General features: G+C 45.6%; 1 long non-coding RNA gene across 1 annotated transcript in view; it reads left to right on the top strand.

The window, feature by feature from the left end:
- LOC309341406 overlaps nt 1-23041 on the top strand; it is a 657545-nt gene extending 634504 nt beyond the window's left edge. Inside the window, exon 3 of the long non-coding RNA XR_014156308.1 lies at nt 22979-23041. This is a non-coding gene — a long non-coding RNA (uncharacterized lncRNA). The remainder of the gene's footprint in view (nt 1-22978) is intronic.
- Nucleotides 23042-27773: the final 4732 nt, after the last annotated feature.

Raw genomic sequence — 27773 nt, 5'->3', positions numbered from 1 at the left:
CAGGCAGAGCCAGCACAATCATTGACACAGACTTGGCACCCTCCCTGGCAGAAAAAAGTGTGTTGAGAATAGGGATGAGCAGACCTCTCAGTTTCCATTTCTCATGCCTTTCCCCCATGCTTCCCGTCTTAAACTCGGCCCTCCACATTTGCCGATTTAGTTCCGTTTAAAACTCCCTGTGAAAATTCAGGAATGTTCTACTGTGAATTTCTCCTAATATACACATTTGTGTGTGTGTGTGTGTGTGTGTGTGTGTGTGTGTGTAGCTTTTCCTAGTGTTCACATTTTTGAAAGGTTTTCCCCCTACCAAAATCCAATCTTAAGCTCAGTTCCCAATATTTCTTTACCAGTTTGCAATTGTTTTAAAAACCATCATGAAAATTCACATAATGCAAATTTCGCCCAATATATCCACTTTTTTTACAGAGCCGTTTCTCCTAATGCAATGCATTTTGCATGTTGTTTCCACTAAGATGTGTATTTTTGCCCTTATACTTAACTCACCACTTGACTAGAGAACTCCGTTGAAAATTTGGATACGTAAGAATTTAGGAGGGTGTCTGTGTTTAATGTATTGTTTCAGAAGGTGAAAATTAAGTAGGTTCACCTTTGAACGCCAGCTGAATTGAATTTCTCCAATAACAGTGCATGGGTATGGCTCACTCTTCAAACAGAAGGAGCAGCCCGGAATCCTCATCAATTTCAAAATGAGTTTTGGAATGGGACAGATCTCCATTATATCATATGGCACACCTACAGTAGCAAAACAAAGTGACAAGCAAAGTGGACATGTTGTGTGTGTGTTTCTCAATATAGGCATTGATAAATTAGTTACCACATTTGCAAAACAAGTCGTCCCCCCGCCAAACCAATTAATTCCTTTATTGCTTCCCTGGCCCATGGCACCCAGAGCCCACTCCCTATTCATTCCAATTTAACTAGCATAATTTTTAATGATATACACTAGCGATGGGTGGACCTGTCTGTTTTGTTCCCCCTTAAACTCTTACTTTTTCAGGCATAAACTCACTTCTCCACATTCACACACCGGTTTACAATCAAAAAGAAGTCATCATGAAAATTCACCAGCATTGTAGTGCAAATTTCTCCTAATAGCGTATGCAGTTCTATCTAATACATTTTTTTTTTTTTTGCAAAGCGCATTTACTCCTAATATTTGTATTTCCCCCTTCTATAATGCATTTCTGTATGTTATTTTCAATGATACATTCAATTTTATGTAGTAGGTTCTTTTTCTTTTTTTGCATGCACTCAGGGGGGGGGGGGACGTACATTTAGAAAGTTGTGCTTTGATTCGTCTCTCATTTCATAAAGTGTTAATGAAATAGGTTCATTTTCAAATACAAACTGTGTCAAATTTTGCTCCCATTTCTATTATAAACTCCAGAATTGGATCCTGTTCAGTTTGCTAATGCTCTATGTCCCTTCAATTTTGTGTGTGTTCACTTTCTATATTGCCTGTGTTCAAGGAGATTGCTAGATACTTAAAGGACTGAAAGCATAGGCCCAAGACACAAATTTGTATCAAATTTGCCTGTGCTGGTTTATTTTTTTATTTGGGTGAGTTACATCCTGTCTATATTCAAACCAAGCTCTAAGTGCCTTAAAACATAGGTTGAAACCTCCTCAAAAAACAACAACTAAAAAAACCCAGCCATACAGTCTATAGAACACAGTGAACTAAACAGAGCATTTTTTCCTGTTGAAAACAAGCATTGCACAGAAAAACCAGCTACTAAAAGCAATTCATCATAAACATGCTAAACACCTAAACAAAATAACCGTTAAGCATTAGGAATGAAAATCAACTAAAAATATAAGTAACTTTTGAAATAACATTGTAGACAATCAGGCCAAAGACTGTCAATGAGGAAAGGTACCATCAAAATCGGAGTGGCAACAAAAACTATTGGAATACGCAGACCTGGCTAAGCTATCAGGAAGAATAAGAGCCCATGCAGTTCAAGCATTTTTCAATAAATGGGGTTTATTTAAAAGTTACATAAAAGATTGCAATAACATGAAGTCTGTGGCAGCCTTTGAATAGCTTCTGTTATCCACCGAATAGGTTTAAGAAAGTACAATATCTTGGTTGTCATTATTAAAAATAGAGACACATAGAGCACTAGATAAATATATATTTAAAGCTAGATGGAGTTGGCAGGAAGTCATTGAAAGTAAAAGAAGACTGTGATAAAGTGTAATAGATATTGATAATTTTTGATGTTTATTTGTTATGGATAAAATTTTGATTTTGTGTTATGTTTTTTAAAGTTCAATGAAACAATTTAAAATAATAAAAAAGACCGTCAACGCAATTCCCATCCTTCCATGCGTCAGTCAATCATACCATTTTAAAAGCCAATCCGATTAAATTCCCAGCCCCTTGTATAGCAATTTATTTAGTTTGTGTGTGTGTGTGTGTGTGTGTATGTGTGTGTACATGGATGCTTCAAGGCAGATTCAGATTTGGCATCTAAGTAGCACTGCACTTTGCAGTCTGGCCAGACACCCTGCAAGCAAAGATTATTTTATTTTTTTAAGGGAAATGAAATGGGGAGGCAATCTTGACCCCCATGCACGAGACCCAGAGCCCGGGCACTGTGGCCTGTCCTCTAACCACACCCCTGGTTGCTGTGTCCATCAATACAATGCTGCAAAAACACAACCTGAACCAGTGCCGGATTTACATATAAGCTAAACAAGCTATAGCTTAGGGCCCAACTCTCTTGTGCCCCCCACAAAGAAAAAAAACCTGGATGTACATTTCCAAAATATAAGATAAAAAACAAATAAAATAAAACCTACATACAGCAACAGTGTTTTGTGTTGTGTAGGCTCCTATGATGTAAGTTATGGGCCCCGGCTGCTAGCCTGCTCCCTAAAATATCACTGGTTTGCTCAATTCTATATATAGGGTGCCTACATTCTGCATGTGCAAGTGGCTTGAGATACCTATTAGGTCCATAAATTACCATATAGCATATATTCAACACAAAAAACAGTGACAATTTGTTGTTTGCAAAGGACAGCTGGACATATAAAGGGCCCCATTACTGTCACTAGCTTAGGGCCTCATCAAACCTAAATCCAGCCCTGACCTGAACGTACATTTGACTGTATGACAATGAAGAAAAGCGCTCCTACTATGCCCACTGCCTAGACCTCAGACTAAAATAATATAAATACAAGTGTGTGTGCAATCGGCTTTTTGCAATGCGTTTCCATGCAGCCAAAGGTATACGCACATGGATTAAAGCACCACACAGCAAGAGGGCTTTTATGTTGTAGCTCTGTGGTAGAAACTCAAGCTTTGCAGGCAAAGGGTTTCAGGTTAAATCCCCAGCATTCTGGTTACGGCCGGGAGAGACTCCAGCACGAAATCTTTGAGCGCTACTGCCCATCAACATAGGTAATGTTGAGTTATATGGACCAGTGGTCCAGCTTAGAAAAAAGGCATTTTCCTGTGTTCCTAATCTTGATGGAATAGGTTTACGTGGAACGTTGGAGAATTCCTAATCCCGCGTTTCAACTTCGGGAACAAGACCAGGTGATCTAAACCTCCAAACTTGGCGGTGGGGGGGGGCAACTTGGGTGTGAATTTAGAAAGCATCTTTTTCAGTGTGAATGCTGGGATGAGTGAAACCAATGATTCAGTCCACTTGCTATAACCTGTGTGCTTGTCCTCCGCCATCTGTATGACGATGTAACATGGAAATTGACGATAAACAGCCAATATCACGCAGCTTTGGGGAAGCAAAATGTGAACTAAAAATTTTGGATGTGATTTTTTTAAAAAAATGGAAATATAATGAATGGAATTTAAAAGCGAATACGTTTAGAATTGAGACGCTGATTGCTTTAAAATGCACGGCATGTGTATTGTAGCTGGTTTACGGGCCGATATTTGCCGCGATCATACCGGGTTAGATAAAATAATAAACCGTTACCAGAGATCAGCGTCTGAGCTGCACTCTTAAAAGAAACATAATTAGAGTTCATTATTGGGAACCTGGTGGCAAAGACCAAAGTGGAGGGGGGGATGTTACAAGAAAAAAAAATGCCCCTTTGTGTATAGGTAATTGTCTGTCTGGCTTCTCAGGCAGCTGGTCAGCTCTGACCAAACCAGCAAGGCCAGATTCTCAGCCGCTCTGCTTGCGATTGTTGCTGATGCATCTTTGCAAGGCTGTTTTTATGCCAGGTGAGAAGTACCCAGCATGTTGTTTTATGGGTACCTTTTGGGAACAGGGTTATTTGTCAGGAAATGAAAACGAGTATTGTGCTTATAAAAAATATATATAGAAAATCAATGCAGGTCCCAAGAATTCTCTTGAGTCAACTAGCCTCTCTCTCTGTGTGTGTGTGTGCTTCTGTTAATGCCAAACAAAGGTTCGACAGACTGTACCGTAGCCCAGTTATTAGAACTTGCCATTACATCAAGCTGGCCTTATCATCTGGGCACCCTGATTTTCAGCGCATAAGCCTTGCTTGCTGCAATATTGTCTGCATGATGTTTCCCTTCCATACGGCTCAGAATGTGCAGATAACCCAGAATGCCTCTGCTTGGCGATTGGCTGGGGTAAGCTGCAGAAAGCTTTTTATATTGGTGTTATCGTCCGTCCACTGGTTAGCACTGGTAGATCAGGGACTCAGGTCAAGCTTCCATTTAATAATAATAATTTGTTATTTATACCCCGCCCATCTGGCTGGGTTTCCCCAGCCACTTCTACTAATAGGGAAATCAAGGGTTGAGCGCCGACAGAAGCTGAGCTAAAATGGAACCACTGGGCAACAAGATGGACATCTCAGTGCTCTGAAGACTGGGAATGTTTAGTGGCCATGGAATGTTGTGTGTCAATGGGAAAAGAGAAACAGAACACTGAGGAGAAGGAAGAGGAATTTTCTGCTCAGGCTCCTTTTAGCTGATACTGTCCTGGAGGAGGGTGTGGCAGGCTGGCAAGAATGTTGATCAGAAGCTCTCCTATTTGGAGCTAAGGTTACGTGGCAAATATTTTGTTGTTGTTAGGGACGGATGAACCTGCCAGTTTTGGTTTGCTGTTTTTATTTTTATTTTTTGCAATCTTATTCTCAGCTCTCCACTTCAGTTTGCAATTTAGTCCTCATGAAAACGTATCAGTATTCTAGCGTGCGTTTCTTGAAATATGCATATTTTTGTGTGTCGTTTGGTGCAATGTACACGTTTTTTGCAGAGCAATTTCCCCTCACATAATGCATATTTTTTTTTGCAACAATGCCTGCAGTTTTCTGGACATTTTACCATAGTATATGCACTTTAGTACACATTAAGTGGCTGGAGAATGTGCAGTGCAAAAGTCAGAGCAGTGCAAATTTCAAAGATTGGCTGCATTTCAGAAAATGTGAATTAGGTAGGTTCGTTTTTGAATGTGAAACCCCCGCCCCCCCAAATCCCTACTTGTAGTTTTCACTTGCTACTGTGTGATTGACTGATTTACTTATATACCACTTTTCCACGATGAGCTTTGCTCAAATTGACTTGTAGTAAACATTCAAAACATCAAAATACAGAAAATGGAAAATACAAAATACAGATTATGACAGTAAATTTTAAAAAATGACAAAAATCAGCAATTTGGCAAACACAGAATAAATTCAATATTACAAAAATAAATATATCTAGGCTTAGGTACCATATTTTTCGCCCCATAGGATGCACTGCCCTATAGGACGCACCTAGTTTTTTTTTGGGGGGGGAATACCCGAGGGAAATACCCGAGGGTTGCGCAGAGCTTCCTGAAGCCTGGAGAGCGAGAGGGGTCGGTGTGCACCGACCCCTCTCGCTCTCCAGGCTTCAGCGAAAGCCTGTATTTGCCCCATAGGACGCACACACATTTCCCCTTCATTTTTGGAGGGGGAAAAGTGCGCCCTATAGGGTGAAAAATATGGTACATAAATACATAGCAAAACAAGAGTTAATTGACAATAAAGATTCTGGCACTGGTCTTGCTGCTCTCGAAGGAGCCAAGCTTAAATACAATTCATAGGAAGGTGGTAGATTATATACAGCTGGCATATTTGCTAAATGACAAGCAGCTGGCTCCCATATCCTTACTCCAGAGTGATGGTGTATAGTTCCAGGCCCAAAGGGCACCTGATGCAACAAAGTCTCAGGTCTGAGACTGGTTGCTACCTGAATGGCAGATTGCATGCCAATCTCATATACGTTGCCTGGAGTTCCATGATAGGAGAAGGCAGGTTAGAAGATGCAAATAAATGTGGACTGCACCTTCCAGGTGTTATGGAACTGCAATTCCTATCAGCCCAGCTGTCAGGCTTTGAGGAAACAGCCTCCTCCTTTCCTTTGGCCGTGGATAAGCAGAACAAAGCGAAAATAGTCCCTTACCAGTTGAAGAGACTTTTAATGTTCACAGCAAAAGAACAAAGACTCCATCTCGGAGGAAAGGTGCTCCCAATTAAGGTTTCCTCCCACTTCCCCCCGAGCCACCCCCGTCACTTCCTAGTCTGGCAATCTGATCTCACAACCATTTGGCCTTCTGTGTAGCCATCTTATCTGCCCTCCTTGACCTTGGACTGAGTGCTGGGACACTTTCCAGCGAAAGGGAGTCTGTTAATTCTCTCTCTCCCAGTTCTTCTCCTAGCTGTTCCCCACTCAGTTCCACCTAGCTGTTGTCTTCCGAACTATGCCCTTCTGCAAACCGCTGCTCCAAATCTATACTGCTCCACTGCCCCTGGGCAGCTTCAGGATCCTGGTCAGGAGCAGGGAGAGGGGGAGGCCCCCCACCATTCCACACCACAGTAGCTCTCCTCAGCCTGGTCTCTGACACCAGCCAACACAGCCAACAGTCAGGGATGCTGGGACATGTAGTCCAACAGCATTGATAAGGTCCCAGAATCTCCATCCCTGGTAATTAAAACAAAACAAATTCCTTCCAGTAGCACCTTAAAGACCAACTAAGTTGGTCTTTAAGGTGCTACTGGAAGGAATTTGTTTTGTTTTGACTATGGCAGACCAACACGGCTACCTATCTGTACCTGGTAATTAAAACAGTCCCCTTCCTACCAGGCTTTCAGAGCACCTTGAATCAGCTGCTGCTCCTGTACCGTGTTGGTTTTGGTGGCGTCTGCTTGTTAAATTTCAGAAGAACGCTCCCTGTTTGGTTTTATTCTTATTTGTTCTTCTTGCGGAAATTATGTTTTATTTTGTAAGCTGCCTTAAGGGCTCTTGGAGCTGAGTGGCAGGGTAATAGGCATTGCACGTAAACAAACAAACAAACAGAATCTCTGCCTGCGATGGGGGAGGAAGAGACAACCGCCGCCGCTGTCACATTCTGGCTTGTGTCATTGCAGTCGTTCCCCCGTTCAGTTTTCCATGCACTGTGAATTGGTGTGCTGGCAAGCCACAGAACAGGGTCGTAGGAAGGAAGATACAGCTGGGAGAGACCCTTGCTTGAAACCATGGAAAGCCACTGCCATTCACTGCATGGAGACAATATCTTCTTCTTTGGTGATCCCTCGTAGCCGAGTAAGATAGTCTTCCATAAACACAGTTTTAACAGTGAGTCCGTAAGTGACTGTGGAGGCCAATTCTGGATCCACACATCCTTCCAGAGTGGGAACATAGGTTTCCTGGTGGGAGTTGATCACGGTGAGGGTTTGCCAAGCGTGCCTTCCTCTTAGCATGTTTCTCCCTTGCGTCCTGAGTTTGAGCGTCTTCAAAGCCCATGACACCTTTGGTAAGGGCTGTTCTCCAACTGGAGCACTCACAGGCCAGTGTTTCCCAGTTGTTGGTGTTTATACTACATTTTTAAAGATTTGCCTTGAGAGAGTCTTGAAACCTCTTTTGTTGACCACCAGCATTACGCTTTCCATTTTTAGGTTCAGAATAGAGACGGGACTAGATGGACTCATAGTCTGACTCAGGAGAAGGTATCTTCCATTGCTTTTTATTGGAAACTGGTGAAGATGCTCAGAGTGCTCTTACACACCATGTAATATAATAATAATAATAATAATAATAATAATAATAATAATAATAATTATACCCCACTCATCTGGCTGGGATCTACCAGCCACTCTAGGCAACTTATATATAAAACATAGAATACAATTTTTTTTACTTTCTCATGGGATAACCAAAGAGCTAAACCAACCCACATTTGGAATAAATGTGAGCCCCCTTACGGTTCCTCTTGGATGTTTTTTGCTTTGGGATAAGTCCAGGTCAACTCCTGGTGTTTCAGCTGATGTTTTGAGAAGGACATAATTCTGGCCTCCACGAGAAAAAAAAAGTAAAGTTGATAATTATGATGATCACTGCCACTGCTTGGCAGTAAACAAAGCTTCAACACAGACCATGACAAAACAATCATTTTTAAGTATCTCCCTTTATAAGAACCCAAATCTCATAATCTAATTGTTACGCAGCCTAGCTTAAAAGAGCAGCTCAAATAGGAGCTTACAGTAGTCACAGCAATTAGCACTCCAGAAGCTTAAAACTATCCAGGCAAATTGCAGCTTTTGCTGGCTGGAATTTAGCAATATTATCGTTTTCCATTCGGCCTTTATCTCTGGAAAAACGTGGGGAAAGCACTGATGCCCTCCTTCACATGGAGTGGGAAGAGAAGTGACCTCATCGTTACTGCCACTTCCTTCTGTTTCATCTCTCCACCCCTGCATCAGTTCCCAATGTCTCCTCAGAGAGCATCCTCTCTTCCCATCATCATGACGGTCTCACCTTTCTCCCAAAGTCTGGGATTTCAGCAAAATGCTCAGAGCCACTTTGAAGCCCCCCAAAGGCCAGATCTGGCCCTTGAAGCCTCTCCTTAGGACACAATCGCTCTCTAGAAATCCACTTCCCATTGCCTTCTGGGCAACCTTCTGAGGGGACCTCATTCCACTGCTGGTCAGGGCTGGAGGCAAAACTGGGTAGAGCAACACATGTGAATGTTACAGCAGGCATGTTTCTTTCCTTGCTTATTTTTTAAGCTTTAGAGTTTGCTAAGCCTCTTGGCATCCTGCTTAAGTGTTTCTGCCTGGCTGGATCATGTCAACAAACTCTGATAACCAGGGGCGCCGACTTATAAAAAATATTGGGGGGGCGGGGGCCCATACCGACTTATAAAAAATATTGGGGGGCCCAAGACCTCCAAACCGCTGCTGCTGGGGGAACGAAAGGGACGAGCCCCAGGCTGCCCCGACCTTAAGTGAACCTGTGAGGGCCCGCCCTTTGTGGCAGCCGATTGGCTGCCGCCGTGGGCGGTGAATATTAATGAGCTAGGGGGAATCCCCGCTTCTCGCGGGGCTGACGCCAGCCCCGCGAGATTGTTGATGGGTCGAGAGCCCGCAACCCCACCCCCTCTCTAGATCGGGAGTGGCTTTGTTTTAACTCATTACTGAATGTATTTTAAAAGGTAACTATCGTCAAACAAGGAAAATAAAAAATACCAACATAATTTTGTGATTTTACAAAGCATAATATAACTAATCATTTTCTTAAATTATTGGGGGGGCAGAGCCCCCCCAAACGAATTTTTGAGGGGGCTCGGGCCCCCTCAGGCCCCATGGAGTCGGCGCCTATGCTGATAACGCCTCTTGCTTATCTGGATGGAAGACAGAGGGTGTGTGTGTGTGTGTGTGTGTGTGTGTACTGCATACCCTCCAACACTTCTGCAATGAAAACAGGGATGTATATAAAACACAATTAAACATTAAACTTTTAAAAATAAAAACTTCCCTATACAGGGCTGCTACCAGATGCCTTGGGGGGGGGGTCACATAACTCCATACCCTCCAACATTTCTCCAATGAAAATAGGGACATCCTAAGGAAAAGTGGGACATTCCAGGATCAAATCAGAAACCGGGACAGGTTCTCTAAATTGTTATTGTTATTATAATATGTATTTATTTATACCCCACCCATTAGGCTGGGCTTCCTCAGCCACTCCAGCCAAATCAGGGACGTCCCTGGAAAACAGGGACATTTGGAGGGTCTGGAAACTGAGATGGCTTCTGTAAATCTGGAACTGTCCCTGGAAAAGAGGGACACTTGGTGTGTTTCCTAATGTACAAAAATAATATTTGCATTCATTACTCCACCCACATTTTCTTCTGACCCCACCCCCACTGGCATGTGACACACACACACTGTGAGATATATGAAATGCTCAAAAGACCCTCATTCGCTAAAGCTAAGCGATGCTGGCACCATCCTCTAGTAAAGTGTCCAGCATGTATATACAGTGGTACCTCGGGTTAAGTACTTAATTTGTTCCAGAGGTCCATTCTTAACCTGACACTGTTCTTAACCTGAAGCACCGCTTTAGCTAATGGGGCCTCCTGCTGCTGCTGCGCCGCATCCTGAAGCAAAGTTCTTAACCCGAGGTACTATTTCTGGGTTAGCGGAGCCTGAACCTGAAGCGTATGTAACCCAAGGTACCACTGAACATCCAGAATTTTTCCCTTTTTGCTGATGTGGTTGGATCTGCTGGCATCTCTACAGCCATCACTGATTAGTCCATCAAGCTGTAGTTTTCAGAATATAAGTAATGGAAGGGAAGAGAGAATGGGGTATTGGAGTTGGTGACCCAATGAGCTAAACATAGTTCACCAGCTAGATATGCTAGCTCCAAGAATGATACTTGTTGATCTGCTGTTGTGTACATCAGTCCATTCTCTGTCCTCTGGTGACGTCCAGCTCTTTACCACACTACTTGGATAACGCAAGCCCAAGCACTTGGCAAAGGGACAAGGCCAGATCAAAGGCTCATTCCATTTCAGCCCTGCCCCCAGTTCCTAGCAAGTGACCACTTGTGCTGCAAGTTGACTTTGGATATGTTCATGATGTAGCAAGGAGGCGCACAACAACAACTCCCACATTGTAATGGTGTGGTAGCTAACTATCAGGGACTGTGCTGAGGAGCCACCGCCTCCCCCTTCTCCTGCTCCTGTTCCTGAATCTTCCCAGGAGCAGGAGGACAGTATAGATTTGGAACAGTAGTTTGCAGAGGGGCATAGTTCAGAAGGCAGAAGCTGGGAAATACTGGATGGGGAACAGCTAGGTGAAGAAACACTGGAACAGAGAGGGTTAACAGAGTCACAGTCTCTGGACAGCATTCCTTCAAGGTCAAGAAGAGCTTTGAAAGTCTCAGAACAGAAAGCACAGAGGGTACTAGCTCAGATTACAAGACGTAGGAGTGATGTAGATTAATGTAGGAGTGATGTAGATTAATAGGGACGGAAGGGAGTGTGATCCTTAATTGGGAGCATCGCCATTTCTAGGAGATGGGTTCTTTGTTCTCTCGCTGTGATTATTAAAGTTTCTAATTGGTAGGACATTCCTTTCTTTGATCTTCGTATCTACTGCCATGGGGGGAAGAAGCCGGTTCCCTGGAGCTTGACACTAACATGGTGTCTGCCAGGTGGTGTTAGACTCCAACTCCCATCAGCCCCAACCAGCATGGCCATTGGTCGGCGAGGTTGGGAGCTGTAGTCCAGCAACTTCCAGAGGACCACAGATTCTCCATCCTTGCCATTAAAGGTAATATGAAATACCTGGCTGGTTGGGACTCCGTTGTAGATAATTCTATCTGACTTAACACATGTAGGCTGCAAGCATATTCTTGCAATATAGATGCAGCTACCTCATAGAGCAGACGGAGGACAATAAAACTTTGAATTTCTATAACCCTCCATCCAAAAGCACTTTACAGCCATTAGTGGATTTACGGCTTGTAGTGCCTTCGTCTGGAAGGTATTACCAGTAAATATGAAAGAATAAGGACAGGTAGCACCTGAAGATTCAGCATTCCCAAGAGGGGGAAATACTAAACTTGACAATCACAGCAACGCTACTGGTACAAATGCTTTTCTCCCAACAATCTGCATATAAAAAATGAATGTGTGTGTGTGTGTGTGTGTGTGTGTGTGTGTGTGTGTATAAACTTGAATTAAAATAAATATGGCAGCAAGTATAAGATGACTTCCTGTTTGTCTTCCCTTCTTGGTTTTGGTGATAACTACCAGTGCGGGTGGCGCTGTGGGTTAAACCACAGAGCCTAGGACTTGCCGATCAGAAGGTTGGCGGTTCCAATCCCCGCAACGGGGTGAGCTCCCGTTGCTCGGTCCCTGCTCCTGCCAACCTAGCAGTTCGAAAGAACGTCAAAGTGCAAGTAGATCAATAGGTACCGCTCCAGCAGGAAGGTAAACGGCGTTTCCGTGCGCTGCTCTTAGAATCATAGAATCATAGAATCATAAAATCATAGAGTTGGAAGAGACCACAAGGGCCATCGAGTCCAACCCCCTGCCAAGCAGGAAACACCATCAGAGCACTCCTGACATATGGTTGTCAAGCCTCTGCTTAAAGACCTCCAAAGAAGGAGACTCCACCACACTCCTTGGCAGCAAATTCCACTGTCGAACAGCTCTTACTGTCAGGAAGTTCTTCCTAAGCAGCTTAGTTATGCTGGCCACATGACTTGGAAGCTCCCTTGGCCAATAAAGCGAGATGAGCGCCGCAACCCCAGAGTTGGTCACGACTGGACATAATGGTCAGGGGTCCCTTTACCTTTACCTTTAACAGTGCCAGTGATAAATTAGCTTTTAAAAATCTACCTCCTACTGAACCAGACCAGCATCAAATCCTCCTTCCTGGAAGTGATCCAGAAATTGGCATCAACAGGTATGTTGTGGCCAAACTGTGTGATATGGCCTTTGGGCCTTATGTTTGACACCTTGTCTCATACCATTAGTATACAGCTGGTTTTGATCAGATCAGATGCAGCAGTTTCATTGGGGGTGGGGAAGGGTACGTAAAATGAGGGTGGTTGTCCAAAACAAAAAATTACATTGCTAAAGGAACTGAAGTCATTGACGTGACCACTTTGGTGGGTAGCAATTCAAGACAAATTGATGCTTTTGAATTATGGTGCTGGAGGAGACTCTTGAGAGTCCCATGGACTGCAAGAAGATCAAACCTCACCATTCTGAAGGAAATCAGCCCTGAGTGCTCACTGGAAGGACAGATCCTGAAGCTGAGGCTCCAATACTTTGGCCACCTCATGAGAAGAGAAGACTCCCTGGAAAAGACCCTGATGTTGGGAAAGATGGAGGGCACAAGGAGAAGGGGACAACAGAGGACGAGATGGTTGGACAGTGTTCTCGAAACTACCAGCACGAGTTTGACCAAACTGCGGGAGGCAGTGGAAGACAGGAGTGCCTGGCGTGCTCTGGTCCATGGGGTCACAAAGAGTCGGATATGACTAAACGACTAAACAACAACAATTCAGGACCACAAACTACAACTCCGGCATGTTGAGTCTCTTCTCATTCACATGGTGTATGTCCCGACCACTGCATAAGTCATGCAGAATCTATATGGAACAGGTGGCTTTGCTCTTGTCTGCACTGTGTTGTCTGCATTTCATCAAATAGCTGTGTCTGAAACCCAAAGCTCATGTGCGGAAATACGTTTTGCTATTTCCCCGCCCCCTGTGTATAATTTTTGACTTCTTATCTGCACCTGCTTTCATGCTGGAAAGCCTTTAAGTTTCTAGCGCTGCAATCCTCTACACTTGCTTCTGCAAACCTTGCTGAATTCAGTGGAACTGCCTTTCTTCCAGGTGACTAAAACTCGAAAGGTCACACCCTGCGCTGCTATAGTCAGGAGGCAGAGGAACCAACCCCCACAGCAGGTTGCCAGGAACAGACAAGACAAGGAAAAGTCCTTACCAATTGTTTTTTATTCAGTATTCACAGAGAGAGGCTTGAGAATGCACCTCTTGGAATAATGGCGTTGTCCTGAATGAGTCTCCACCCCCTTTATCTCTCCCACTTCCTCATGCATCATCGCTAAGGGTGCTGAAAAGTCCCCTCTGCCTTTGAGCTATTTGTTCTCCTACTTTCAGTGCTTTCTGGGTGATGGGGGGGGCGGTCAGGAGTTCAGCCTACACTCAAGTAGGACCCTGGCAGAGACACATGCCCAGCTGGCATGTTCCCTCCCTCCTGGTCGATCGTTCGGGAGCTTCACAAGCTTTCTTCAGCCCGAACATCACAGCGACCGATGGCAACCGACACCGGCACACTTAGGGATCTGCAGAGTCTGTGCATTTCGCGTGACAGAACCCCAGCAACTCAGCATTTTGGCTAATCTACATATAAACACACACGGAGCACTGCAACATGGCTCCCTCTCTCTCTAGCATCAGACAGCTAAGAGAAAAAACAAAGGAGTCCCACTTCATGGAACACAGTAACACAAACATCCTGTCTCCGTCACTTCCCACTCTGTGGAGTCAAAACATACACCGTCATGTGATAGACAACAATCCCGTGACTGCAATCATGGAGCAGGAATTCTAACACTGGAATGCTTTCTAAAGACACTGTGTCCATCAGCTGCCACCTCCCTGGTGCATCTTCTTCCTCCTCCTCCTCCTCTCCCATTATTTCCCTGCTTTCCCCCTCATCTGCCTCTGAGCTGTGATCTCCTAAAACCCCCCGTTGTAATTTTGAACTGTCTCCTTCTTCTCTGGAAGGGTCAGGCTGAGGAGGCAGTCTCCACTATTCCTTCTCTGCCCAGTCCCTGACACCCATACTGCTTTAACAGCCACAGCTAGTCCTGGGAACTGTGGTCCATTAAGAGTCCCTAAGGTCAGCTCCTTTAACAAACTACAGTTCCCAAGATTCTGGAGGGGGAGGCATGGAATAAGAGTCCTTCAGGTGTACAGTCTGGATGGGGATGTAGAAGCTGTGGATCTCCAGGTGTTGCTGGATGAGAAGCTCAAGTCATCATTGATCATTGGCTATGCCAGGGTTTCCCAAACTTAGGTCTACAGCTGTTTTGGACTACAGTTCCCATCATCCTTGACCACTGGTCCTGCTAGCTAGGGATGACGGAAGTTGTAGTACAAAAACAGCTGGAGACCCAAGTTTGGGAAGCCCTGGGCTTTGGTAACCAGAGTTGATGGACTCCCAACAACATCTGGTGGGACAAGAGGTCTCCCACCCCTATTCTTACAGAACTCAACTAATGTAGTTTATGGGTCACCAACGTTCACATGGTTGTAAGCTGGATGGTGGCTATGGTGAGGTCATGGAATGTTCACAAACATTCTAACATAGAGAGATGGTTCATACCTTTGCTAGGCAAGTCTCCTCTGAGTAACCAACCAAGAGCTATTTCTGGAAGCAAATAAACAAACTGGATATTCACACCGTTGGGATGTGCAAGCTTCACTCTTCCTCTCATTCTTGACCTTCCCCAGACAGCGGAGGCAACATGTTTCTCAAGCCCCGTACCACTTTATGCCTCCTTTTTTTCTTCCTTCATCCGCATTCGGCAACCTCCAAACACTTCCCTTAGTAGTCAGAAAGCAACAGCAGCCCCAACACCGCAATGCATTTACAGAGTTAAATTGTAAATAATTCAGGAGCAGGGAGGGGGAGAAATGAAAGGGCCAGGCAAGAGAGAATAGAGACCCCTGCACATTTAATAGGACCTTCCATCTAATTGCTTAGACATAACTGTCTGCTACATATTACCCATAAGAGGGCAGAGTCCCTGACAGAATGATAAAACTTGGGATGTCAGCTGGGGGAGCTCAGCTGCTGTTTGCAAATAGCTTCAACCGTGCTTTGGATTTTTACGGTGCTTACCGTAGATGGCTTTATTTTATGGGCAATGTGCTGCAAGCATATTCTGCAAGAGCAAGGTAAAAACAGCAGCTTTACAAGCGGGTGAGTCTTGGGATGCATAGAGGAGGGAGAAATCGAACGGATTGCAGAATAGTCTAAGGTGGGCAGGCTGAACAGGAGAGCATAGCAAGTGAGGAGAACCTTGCTGAATCAGACCACAGGCACAGCTGTTGTAGCACCACACTCCCCAAAGTGGCCAGCCAGATGTTTCTGGAAAGCTCACAGGTTGTAAAGACAAAAGCCCTGACCCACAATTTGCACACCTCGGCAACTATTCAGGGGAAGACTGCATGGAACATGGAGGCTTCGTTTAGCTTTCATGAGCAATCTTCTTCTTCGTCTTTGGTGATCACTCATAGCCGAGTAAGATTGGCTTCCATGAACACAGTTTTAACAGTGAGTCTGTGAGTGACTCTGGAGGCCAATTCTGGATACACATGTCCTTCCACAGTGGGGACATAGATTTCCGGGCAGGAGTTGATCACAATATGGGTTTGCCAAACATGCCTTCCTCTTAGCTTATTTCTCCCTTTCACCCTGAGTTTGAGCATCTTCAAAGCCCATGACACCTTTGGTGAAGGCTGTTCTCCAACTGGAGCGCTTGCAAGCCAGTGTTTCCCAGTTGTCAGTGTTTATACTACATTTTTAAAGATTTGCCTTGAGAGTCTTTAGACCTCTTTTGTTGACCACCAACATTATGCTTTCCATTTTAAAGTTCGGAAGAGAGTAGTTGCTTTGGAAGATGATTATCAGGCATCTTCACAACGTGACCAGTCCAACGAAGTTGATGTTGAAGAATCATTGCTTTGACACTGGTGATCTTTGCTTTTTCCAGTACACTGGCATTCGTTCGCCTGTCTTCCCAAGTGACATTCAGCTGTCATGAGCACTAGCCACTGGTAGACCTATGTTTGGAGAATTGGTTCAACAAAAACAATAGGCTGCAGAGGGAAATTTTTCAATTGATGTAACAATGAAAGCCTGACTCCTTGCTCCATCTGAAATCCTTGGGAAGCTTCTGCCAGCCAGTGTTGGCAACACTGAGCTCGGTATACCATTGATGTGACTCAGCATAAGACACACACACAAATATGGGAGAGCATTTCATTTCCATTTCACTTTTAATTTGTATATTGCCCTTCTATTTTATTATACACAAGGCAGTTTGCAGCAACAAAATGTACAGCAAAGAACAAACACCTTATAATAATCTGATCCAATACAAAAAAAAGTCTTAATAAAACACAACTTTAAAATGGGACACCTTAAATGAAATAAAGTAATATTCAATAATCTATTAGTACACAACAAAATTAACTCCCAGAACTGAAGCAAAGAATAAATAGAAATTCACTTTAAACAATTACAATAGATAATTACGAAACTATATCAACAAAACTAACTAACTAACTAACTGGTGTATTTCTACAGCAAGGTCTTGGGGGGTAAGAACCAGCAAAGTACGTACTCCATGCAGCATCACCAAAGTTTGAGGTATCAAGCCTGCCAACAAATAAATAAATAAATAAAGAGGCCACTATATTGCAACTATTTCTTCTTCTTCTTTGGCGATCCCTCGTAGCCGAGGGGTCTTCCATAATCACGGTTTTAAAAGTGAGTCCGTAAGTGACTGTGGAGGCCAATTCTGGATCCACACATCCTTCCACAGTGGGGACATACCGGTAGGTTTCCGGGCAGGAGTTGATCATGGTGTGGATTTGCCAAGCGTGCCTTCCTCTTAGCACGTTTCTCCCTTGCGTCCTGAGTTTGAGCATCTTCAAAGCCCATGACACCTTTGGCAAAGGCTGTTCCCCAACTGGAGCGCTCGCAGGCCAGTGTTTCTCAGTTGTCAGTGTTTATACTACATTTTTTAAGATTTGCCTTGAGAGAGTCTTTAGACCTCTTTTGTTGACCACCAGCATTACGCTTTCCATTTTTAAGTTTAGAATAGATTGGAATATGATTGCAGCTATAATGTAGAATAGAAGGCAAAAACGGGCATGAATGAAATAAGATTTGTAGCAGTTCACTATTTCCACTTAGAAAAGCAATGGGTGTGCAGATGTCTCCTGTCACCTGGCAAGGTACGTCTACCTAGTCACCTGCAGAGACAACTGCCATTCTGCTTGAGCAATGTGGCACCTTTTGACCACGCTGCTGCTTTCTCTCCTGGATGGATGGAAGGAAGAATTTCATGAACTGTGGGCTGTCTGCACACAACAGAGCCCGCCACCATCCATTATTCTCCAGGAGCAAATGCCAGCAGGCAAAACAGAAGCCCATACCGGGGCCATTAAGTGGTCACCTGAACAACAGCTCCACAGCGTGAACTCCCCATGCCCTAGAAGAGAAGGTCTTGAAGGCTGGCGCATTAGGCTTCCCAGATGCCTTCCATAGGGACAGACAAAGTTGAACCAAGGGGAGGGAGAGACGAATGCAGCCTAGAAGCATCGAATTATTATATTCCAAGCACTCATCAATCTCGCTGCTACAACACTGATGGACTATTTGGTGAACTCCCTGGCCTGGCAATTTGCTAACAAATACATAGATTTCAATTTTTATTTTTTATTTTCAAAATAAGATAATAATAAAAAAAACACCTCCACATTTGTTGAAAAATAAGTGTCCTAGCCCGCCAGCAGCAACCGCAGTAATTTGCTGTTAAGTGAAGTGGGAGAGCATCCCAAGCAAAAATAGTTTTCCCATTAAATTGACTATTGTCCAATTTTCCAAACACATCATTGTCTACTTCGGTTAACAAGGAAAGGTCAATCATGTAACGAATGCCGGTCTGTTAAGTCTGGGTTTATCAGCTGAGTGTAAACCCAGGAAAAGTGGGTGGGGGAGAGTTTCTGCGTGCTCAGCCTGTGTTTACTGGTTGTCATTAAAAATTTCTTCTCTACCCCTTTTAAACTTATTGTGTCTCTTCCAGTGTGGTGTAGTGGTTAAGAGCGGTAGACTCGTAATCTGGTGAACCGGGTTCGTGTCTCCGCTCCTCCACATGCAGCTGCTGGGTGACCTTGGGCTAGTCACACTTCTCTGAAGTCTCTCAGTCTCACTCACCTCACAGAGTGTTTGTTGTGGGGGAGGAAGGGAAAGGAGAATGTTAGCTGCTTTGAGACTCCTTAAAGGCAAAGGGACCCCTGACAATTAGGTCCTGTCGTGGCCGACTCTGGGGTTGTGGCGCTCATCTCGGTTTATTGGCCAAGGGAGCCGGTGTACAGCTTCCGAGTCATGTGGCTGGCCAGCATGACTAAGCCACTTCTGGCGAACCAGAGCAGCGCCGCAGTGGTACTATTTATCTACTTGCACTTTGACGTGCTTTCGAACTGCTAGGTTGGCAGCAGCAGGGACCGAGCAACAGGAGCTCACCCCATCGCAGGAATTTGAACGGCCGACCTAAGACTCCTTAGGGTACTGATAAAGCAGGATATCAAATCCAAACTCTTCTTCCTCTTCGTTATATATATATATATGCACAAACAACTCAGCTGAGAGTAAAGCCTTTGCAAGGGTTGAAGCGAGGTGGACCACAGAACTGGCCCACACAGTAGACAGAGTGAACCGCCCACCTCAGGCAGAGGGAGCAAAAGAGGCACTGCTCCACCCACCCAGCCCTGCCACCTTCTGATGGCTCAAGTGTTTTGTGGGGGGCCTGGCAACGTTTGGGTGCAGGAAGCGGTAATTCCTGTTATGCCCCAGGTGGACCCCTATGAAAATCAGACCATTGACCCTTTGCGCTCTGTACTGTCAGCACCACTCTTCCCCAAGCTGGTGCCCTCCAGATCTTTTTGGGACTGCAGCTCCCATCATCAGCTTAGTGGTAGGGCATCTGCGTGGCACACAGGAGGGCCCAGTTTCTGGCCCAAGCATCTTCAGAACCCTCCACAAACCCCGGAGAGTTGCTGTCAGTCAGTGTGGATGCTGCTGAGCAAAATGGATGACTCAGTGCAAGGCAGTGACTTATGTTCCTCTCTTTCCTGACTGTTGGCCAGGCTGGTTTGCGTGAACAGGTGGAGTCCCCCAAACCCTGGGTGGCCCCCGCGTGTAATAACGACTCAAGACAACGTGCTTTGGGATTAAAATAGGCCACAACTTTACTATGTTTCAGATGTGGGTAGACCTTGGCTCAGGCATTGGGCGTTTATCCCTCCCAGTGCCCCACTGGGGATCTGGGGAACATCAAGGTTATCCAGTGTGGGGGGGTGGGCTGGCTCTGGAGAACATATGTTCAAGCAGGGAGAGCCCGCCCCCATTATGCCGCCGTCGCAGGGGAGAGCAATGATGACCTCTAGGCGTACGGCCAGAGCCTCCCCTCAAACAACCCCTTTAACGGGGAACCCTGGTATTGCTGCCACAATGAGGAAGGGGGTGTGGGTCAGCGCTGGAGGCCCCCCCCCCCATTCAGGGAAGATAGACTAAAGGATTCCACCCAAGGCCTGATACTGCCAAAGTTGTGACATTTTGCTATGGGAAAGGCAAACCTGCCAATGCAGAAGAATTCCTTTCTGGCCCATCAACAGCGACCTTGACGTAGCAGTGCCCATGTAACTGTGGAGAAAAGGTTAACCTGCAAAATAAGTCTTAACTGAGGGTGGGTAGGGTGGGAGAAGCTCTGGAGCCAACTGACAATTCCCAGGTAAGATCCTCCCCCTATTGTGTGGGCAGGTAGTCCCTCCCCCTACCTGGCTCAATCACCTTGGCAACAACTCCCCAGGCGGGATTGGGTAACTGGCTGAGGTAGGCGGAGACTTCCAGGTTTCCCACCTGGGGGGAGGCAAAGCCAAGCTTGTGCGTAGGGCCCAGGGGGCTGAGCGCGACCATGCAAAAGGTGCCCCCCATTTAATGTGGGGAGCAGTCATTCCTGCAGCACTCTCAAGCAGTGGAGGGCAGTGGTTTGCAGTCAGTGGACTAGGGCGACTAGACTAGTCCCCTAAATGTTCCCCTGGTGATACTGAGAGCCAGTGTGGTGTAGTGGTTAAGAGCGGTTAAGAGTGGTTAAGAATCTGGTGAACCGGGTCCGCTTCCCTGCTCCTCCACATGCAGCTGCTGGGTGACCTTGGGCTAGTCACACTTCTTTGAAGTCTGTCAGCCCCACTCACCTCACAGAGTGTTTGTTGTGGGGGAGGAAGGGAAAGGAGAATGTTAGCCGCTTTGAGACTCCTTCGGGTAGTGATAAAGCGGGATACCAAATCCAAACTCCTCCTCCTCCTCCTCCTCCTCCTTCTCCTTCTCCTTCTTCTTCTTCTTCTTCTCCTCCTCCTCTCTTTTCCAAAGATCAAGAAGCTTCTGCCTGGTTGGGGTCAGGAGGCACAATGCTCACAAGCAGCCCCTTTTGCCCTTGCAAGCTGGCACCTCTGACCCGAACTGTTCCCCCCTGAAAAATTCCACCACAAGAGACTGGTGGAGAGGACCATTTGCTACCGCAGTGAATTCAATTGAGATCTGTTCTGAAAGCTGTATGATGTTCCCCAATTTAAATATGTCCTTCTTAAAGACCCATCTTACTCCTCCCACCCCCATCTTGAGTTAAGTTTCTTTTAAAAAAAAAGTGTTGCAGAATCAATACCATCAATGCAAACATTAGTGCATTTTGAATATATCCAATCGTAAAGGAATTAGCAATGGCAGCCACATCTGCCCCTCTAGAATTCTGCCTCGAAAATTCTGCTGCTTATAGTAAAAACTCCGTATCTGCAATTCCTCTTCTGCTTGGCTTTCAAAATCTGAATTACAGTGCACTGACTTTTTGCTTGCTCCCCCCTCCCCGCCAAATCTTCACGGTAGCTGAAATGGGTGAGGCAGAGAGACGGCGAAAGCGGGGGGCAGCAGTTTTGGCTTTGTGCTGTTTGCAAGGTAAACTTTGAATAAATGACATTTTAGTAGATAGTAAAAACATAAAAATAAAAATGGAATGAACCTGCACTTCCACCATAGGCGCCAACTCCCAGGGGCCCTGAGGGCCCAAGCACCCAAATAAATTCCCCTGAAAACTTGCAGCCAACCTCAACATTCAACAAGGAAAGGATAAATCCAGGTTTCCCCAACCTCGGTCCTCCAGACGTTTTTTGGCCTACAACTCCCATGATCCCTAGCTAGCAGGACCAGTGGTCAGGGATGATGGGAATTGTAGTCTCAAAACATCTGGAGGGCCGAGGTTGAGGAAGCCTGGATAAGTCTATAAAGCTGTGAAGCTGTCTTTAAAATGGCAATTTAAAGCAAGAACCAAAAGAAAACAACAGAACACCAGAGCTATAAGGAATCTGAGAATTAGGCAGTGAAGGAAGCAACAGACTTGAGGTTTGGTTGCGACCTTCCCAGGTTTCTTAACTGGCTCTGTTTTCCAGGGACAGTTTCAGATTTACAGAAGCCATCCTGGTTTCTGATTTGATCCCGGAATGTCCCACTTTTCCTTAGGGTGTCCCTATTTCATTGGAGAAATGTTGGAGGGTATGAGTTTTTGATCTGATCCTAGAATGTCTTGCTTTTCCTTAGGCTGTCCCTATTTTCATTGGAGAAATGTGGGAGGCTTTGAGTTTTTGATCTGATCTCAGAATGACCTGCTTTTCCTTCTTGTTGTTGTTTAGTCGTTTAGTCGTGTCCGACTCTTCGTGACCCCATGGACCAGAGCACGCCAGGCACTTCTGTCTTCCACTGCCTCCCTCAGTTTGGTCAGACTCATGCTGGTAGCTTCGAGAACACTGTCCAAACATCTCGTCCTCTGTCGCCCCCTTCTCCTTGTGCCCTCCATCTTTCCCAACATCAGGGTCTTTTCCAGGGAGTCTTCTCTTCTCATGAGGTGGCCAAAGTATTAGAGCCTCAGCTTCAGGATCTGTCCTTCCAGTGAGCACTCAGGGCTGATTTCCTTCAGAATGGATAGGTTTGTTCTTCTTGCAGTCCATGGGACTCTCAAGAGTCTCCTCCAGCACCATAATTCAAAAGCATCAATTCTTCGGCAATCAGCCTTCTTTATGGTCCAGCTCTCACTTCCATACATCACTACTGGGAAGACAATAGCTTTAACTATACGAACCTTTGTTGGCAAGGTGATGTCTCTGCTTTTTAAGATGCTGTCTAGTTTTGTCATTACTTTTCTCCCAAGAAGCAGGTGTCTTTTAATTTCGTGACTGCTGTCACCATCTGCAGTGATCATGAAGCCCAAGAAAGTAAAATCTCTCACTGCCTCCATTTCCCCCCCCCCCTTCTATTTGCCAGGAGGTGATGGGACCAGTGGCCATGATCTTTGTTTTTTTGATGTTGAGCTTCAGACCATATTTTGCACTCTCCTCTTTCACCCTCATTAAAAGGTTCTTTAATTCCTCCTCACTTTCTGCCATCAAGGTTGTGTCACTGCATATCTGAGGTTGTTATTTCTTTCTGGAATCTTAATTCCGGCTTGGGATTCATCCAGCCCAGCCTTTCGCATGATGAATTCTGCATATAAGTTAAATAAACAGGGAGACAATATACAGCCTTGTCCCTATTTTCATTAGAGAAATGTGGGAGGGTGTGGAGTTATGCGACCCCAGGGGCATCAGAAAGCAGCCCTGTATAGGAAAGCTTTCATTTTTAAAAGTTTAATGTTTAATTATGTTTTATATATGTTGGAAGCTGCCTAGAGCGGCTGGGGCAACCCAGTCAGATGACCGGGGTGTAGATAGTAGAGTTATTTTTATGGAATAGGACGTCCCTATTTTCATCAGAGAAATGTTGGGGGGTATTCATACCAGCACACCTCATCTCCCCAGGCTGCTCTCCTTGCTTGCACTATCAGAACTCGAACTCAGATCCCGGTAGTTAGGTTTAAAGGTTTTATTCAGGAATTCAGCAATGTATTACTGGTGACGCTATTGTGAGTGCTATTTCCACATGGAACGTCACTGTGAGGCCCTCACACTGCTGTTTTCTGGGTAGGCTGGTAGGAAGCACAAAGGAAATACTGTAGTGTGCCAGTACTTGCAGAAGTGCAAAAAAAAAGAAAAAGTGTGTTTGTGTCTGTATGTGTGTTTGTGTGTGAAAGATATATAAATCTTTGGGGACTTCTCTCTCTCACACACATACACGCACATGTTAATGCCCCAGTTTCAAGTTTAAAAGGTTCTCAAAAGAATTTTTGGCTGAGATCTCATGCATCTACTGTAGTGCACTCAAGAGAGGCATTGTTTGATATTTTGGACATCAGCTGTAGCCCCCTTGCCAAAACGATTGGCCGTCATTAAGAGTATCAGCCACACCGAAGCTCCGAAATGCTGGCACTTCAGCGCTACTTGGCTTTGCAGAAATTCTTGCACTTCAGAAATATGGCGTTATTTATTATACTAATATTTATCGATTGCGGGCATTGATTTAGCACCAACCGCATTGCATGTGGAATGCAGAATACGGGGAGTTGTACAGCTTCTGCCCAGTGGCAAACTGCGAGGATAATGAAGCTTGACACAGCTTATTTAAAGGAAACGCAGCCTTGGGAGGTGGCAGCCTTGATGGGAGAAGATGTTCTGGGGAGAGGAGGCTTAACCCTTTCCCCTCCTGCCATTCCTATCTACTCAGCTTGTTTCTTCCTAACATAAAGGTAAAGGTCCAATCGTGACCAACTCTGGGGTTGCGGCGCTCATCTCGCTTTATTGGCCGAGGGAGCCGGCGTACAGCTTCCGGGTCATGTGGCCAGCATGACTAAGCCGCTTCTGGCGAATCAGAGCAGCACACGGAAACACCATTTATCTTCCCACCAGAGCAGTACCTATTTATCTACTTGCACCTTGACATGCTTTCGAACTGCTAGGAGCAGGGACCGAGCAATGGGAGCTCACCCCGTTGCGGGAATTCGAACCGCCAACCTTCTGATGGGCAAGTCCTAGGCTCTGTGGTTTAACCCACAGCACCACCCATGTCCCTCTTCCTAACGTACACGCACACAATTGGGGTTCCAGATGCATTTTGCCATATATATATCAAACATAAATCATAAAAACAAGATTCCAAGGAATCTCCTGGACTTCCATCTTCCCCTTAGTGGGTCCTATTATTAATCGGCCTCGGTCCTGTATACCTGGAGGAGCATCTCCACCCCCATCATCCAGCTGAGGTCCAGTGCCAAGGGCCTTCTGGTGGTTCCCTCACTGCAAAAAGTGATGTTACAGGGAACCAGGCAGAGGGCTTTCTCGGTAGTGGCGCCTGCCCTGTGGAACGCCCTCCCAGCAGATGTCAAGGCAATAAATAAGCATTTTATTTTTAAAAGACAACTAAAGGCGGCCCTGTTGAGGGAAGTTTTTAATGTCTGGTGCTGTATTGTTTTTAATATTCAGTTGGAAGCTGCCCAGAGTGGCTGGGCAAACCCAGCCAGATGGGCGAGGTATAAATATTAAATTATTATTACAGTGGTACCTCAGGTTAAGTACTTAATTCATTCCGGAGGTCCGTACTTAACCTGAAACTGTTCTTAACTTGAAGCACCACTTTAGCTAATGGGGCCTCCTGCTGCTGCCACGCCGCTGGAGCACGATTTCTGTTCTCATCCTGAAGCAAAGTTCTTAACCCGAGGTACTATGTCTGGGTTAGCAGAGTCTGTAACCTGAAGCGTATGTAACCTGAGGTACCACTGTATTATTATTATTTATTATTATTATTATTATTATTATTATTATTATTATTATTATTATTATATCATTTCCTCCTGCAATCTTTTATGATGATCCAAAACCTTCTACACCTCCATGGTGTCCAGAATTCAACCTTAAACTACAAGCGATATTCCAATCCTACTAATTGTTGGTAGATTTCCAAAAAGAAAAACACACACCGATAAATAAATTTCTAGAAAGGGACAAGATTAGAGGTGGATGCCCAAAGCATTAAAAAATCAATCAATCGAAAGCCCTTGCGCTCTGCTCTCCATTTCTTCCCAACCAGAGCAGACCTGCCCTCTGCCTGCCCCTCAGAACCGGCACATCACATGGGGCTTGGCTTTCTTTCTACAAGCTGCCCAAGAGAGGAGGCCAACAACAGCAGCCATGTTCCCTCACTGCCACTCGGGACAATTGCCAGGTCAACCTCTTCCCCAAGCTCAGCGGTAGCAGCACTGGTGGGGGAAATGGGACATCCCAGGATCAAATCAGAAGCCGGGGTGGCTGTAGTACCGTATTTTTCGCCCTATAGGACGCACCGTCCCATAAGGCGCACCTAGTTTTTTGGGGGGAAATAAAGGGGGGGAATTATTTTTCCCCCAGGCGCGGGGCTGGGGCGGGGGAGGCCCGAGCTTCCCCTGAGCCCAGTCCCCAAACAGGCAGCTCTCTGCAAGCCGTGGGAGCCCAGGGCTGGCTCCCGCCACTTGCGGAGAGGTCCGCGAAGCCTGGACGCGCTGAGCTCAGCGCGAAGGCTTCGGCATGCAGGCACCTCTCCGCAAGCGGCGGGAGCGCTCCCGCCGCTTGCGGAGAGGTCCGCGAAGCCTGGAGAGTGAGAGGGGTCTGTGCGCGCCGACCCGTCTCGCTCTCCAGGCTTCAGCGAAAGCCTGCATTTGCCCCATAGGACGCACACACATTTGCCCTTCATTTTTGGAGGGGAAAAAGTGCGTCCTATAGGGCGAAAAATACGGTAATTCTGAGGTCGTCTTTGGAGAATCAGGATGTTGGATATTTGCAGTATAGTAACGCTGCAGAGAGCTAGCTGGGGAGACCATGCATTAAAAAGGGACTCAAAATATAACTTAAACAAGGTTTTAATTACAAAAACAAAAACTCCATTTACACTAAATACATCAACAACAAACCATGACCCAACCACCAACCCATCCCCCAGGGTAATGGGAGAGCTAGGTGCTGCTCCTTATATACTACACCCAATTGCTGACGCAGCTTAATCAATACAACTCAGCAGCACCTGCTATGTTTCTTAGCTGTAAAGCTGGGTCTCGTTATTTTGCTCTGGCCCCTTAAAGACATAAACATCGAGTGGAACAATGATGAACCTTTACATTTAAAGAAACCATTCAACACAGGATACCTGGACCTGCAGAGTTAATAGCCAAGTGGTGATTCTGTCCCCTTTCTGCTCTGAGTATGAGGAGAGCGTAATAATAATAATAATAATAATAATAATAATAATAATAATAATAATTTATTATTTGTACCCCGCCCATCTGGCTGGGCCTCCCCAGCCACTCTGGGCGGCTTCCATAGAAATCAAAAATACAGTAAAATATCACACGTTAAAAACTTCCCTGAACAGGGCTGCCTTAAGATGTCTTCTGAATGTCAGGTAGTTGTTTATCGCTTTGACATCTGCTGGAAGGGCGTTCCACAGGGCGGGTGCCACTACCGAGAAGGCCCTCTGCCTGGTTCCCTGTAGCTTTGCTTCTCGCAATGAGGGAACTGCCAGAAGGCCCTCGGCGCTGGACCTCAGCGTCCGGGCAGAATGATGGGGGTGGAGACGCTCCTTCAGGTATACTGGACCGAGGCCGTTTAGGGCTTTAAAGGTCAGCACCAACACTTTGAATTGTGCTCGGAAACATACTGGGAGAGATGCAAGAGAATGACCCTCTCAGAGAAGAAGCTGCCTGTCGCCTGACTGCATGAGTTACTGCTCTCTAGCTCTCCTTCATTCGAGTCAGGCGGCACACTCACAACACGAAGTAGTGCAGAAACATGGAGGAATGGTCAGAGAATAAGCTCTTATGTACTCAAAGTCAGCATCCTCTGTGAATGGGACTGGTGGTTCTCCAGGGTCTCTCCCAGGCCGACCTGCAGATGCCGGGAGTTGAAGCTTCAGCCTTCTGAATGCAAAGCAGCTGCTCTGGCAGCGATCTACAGCCCTTCCTAGTGGCAGGATGTTAGGCCATTGGGTTATGAGGGTCTGGAGGTACTCTGGAGTGGGAAAACAACAGGCAGTGGGACAGTTAAGCTGCCCCATCTTGCTCCTTCTGCAATCCAAAGCACCTTCTCCCTGCTCTTTCTTTGAAAGAGAAGAAGAAGAGTTTGGGTTTGATATCCCGCTTTATCACTACCCGAAGGAGTCTCAAAGCAGCTAACATACTCCTTTCCCTTCCTCCCCTACAACAAACAC

Source organism: Podarcis erhardii, assembly GCF_964252035.2.
Source record: "Podarcis erhardii genome assembly, chromosome: 4".
Lineage (NCBI taxonomy): Eukaryota > Metazoa > Chordata > Lepidosauria > Squamata > Lacertidae > Podarcis > Podarcis erhardii.
This window is presented reverse-complemented; position numbering and strand designations above follow the sequence as displayed.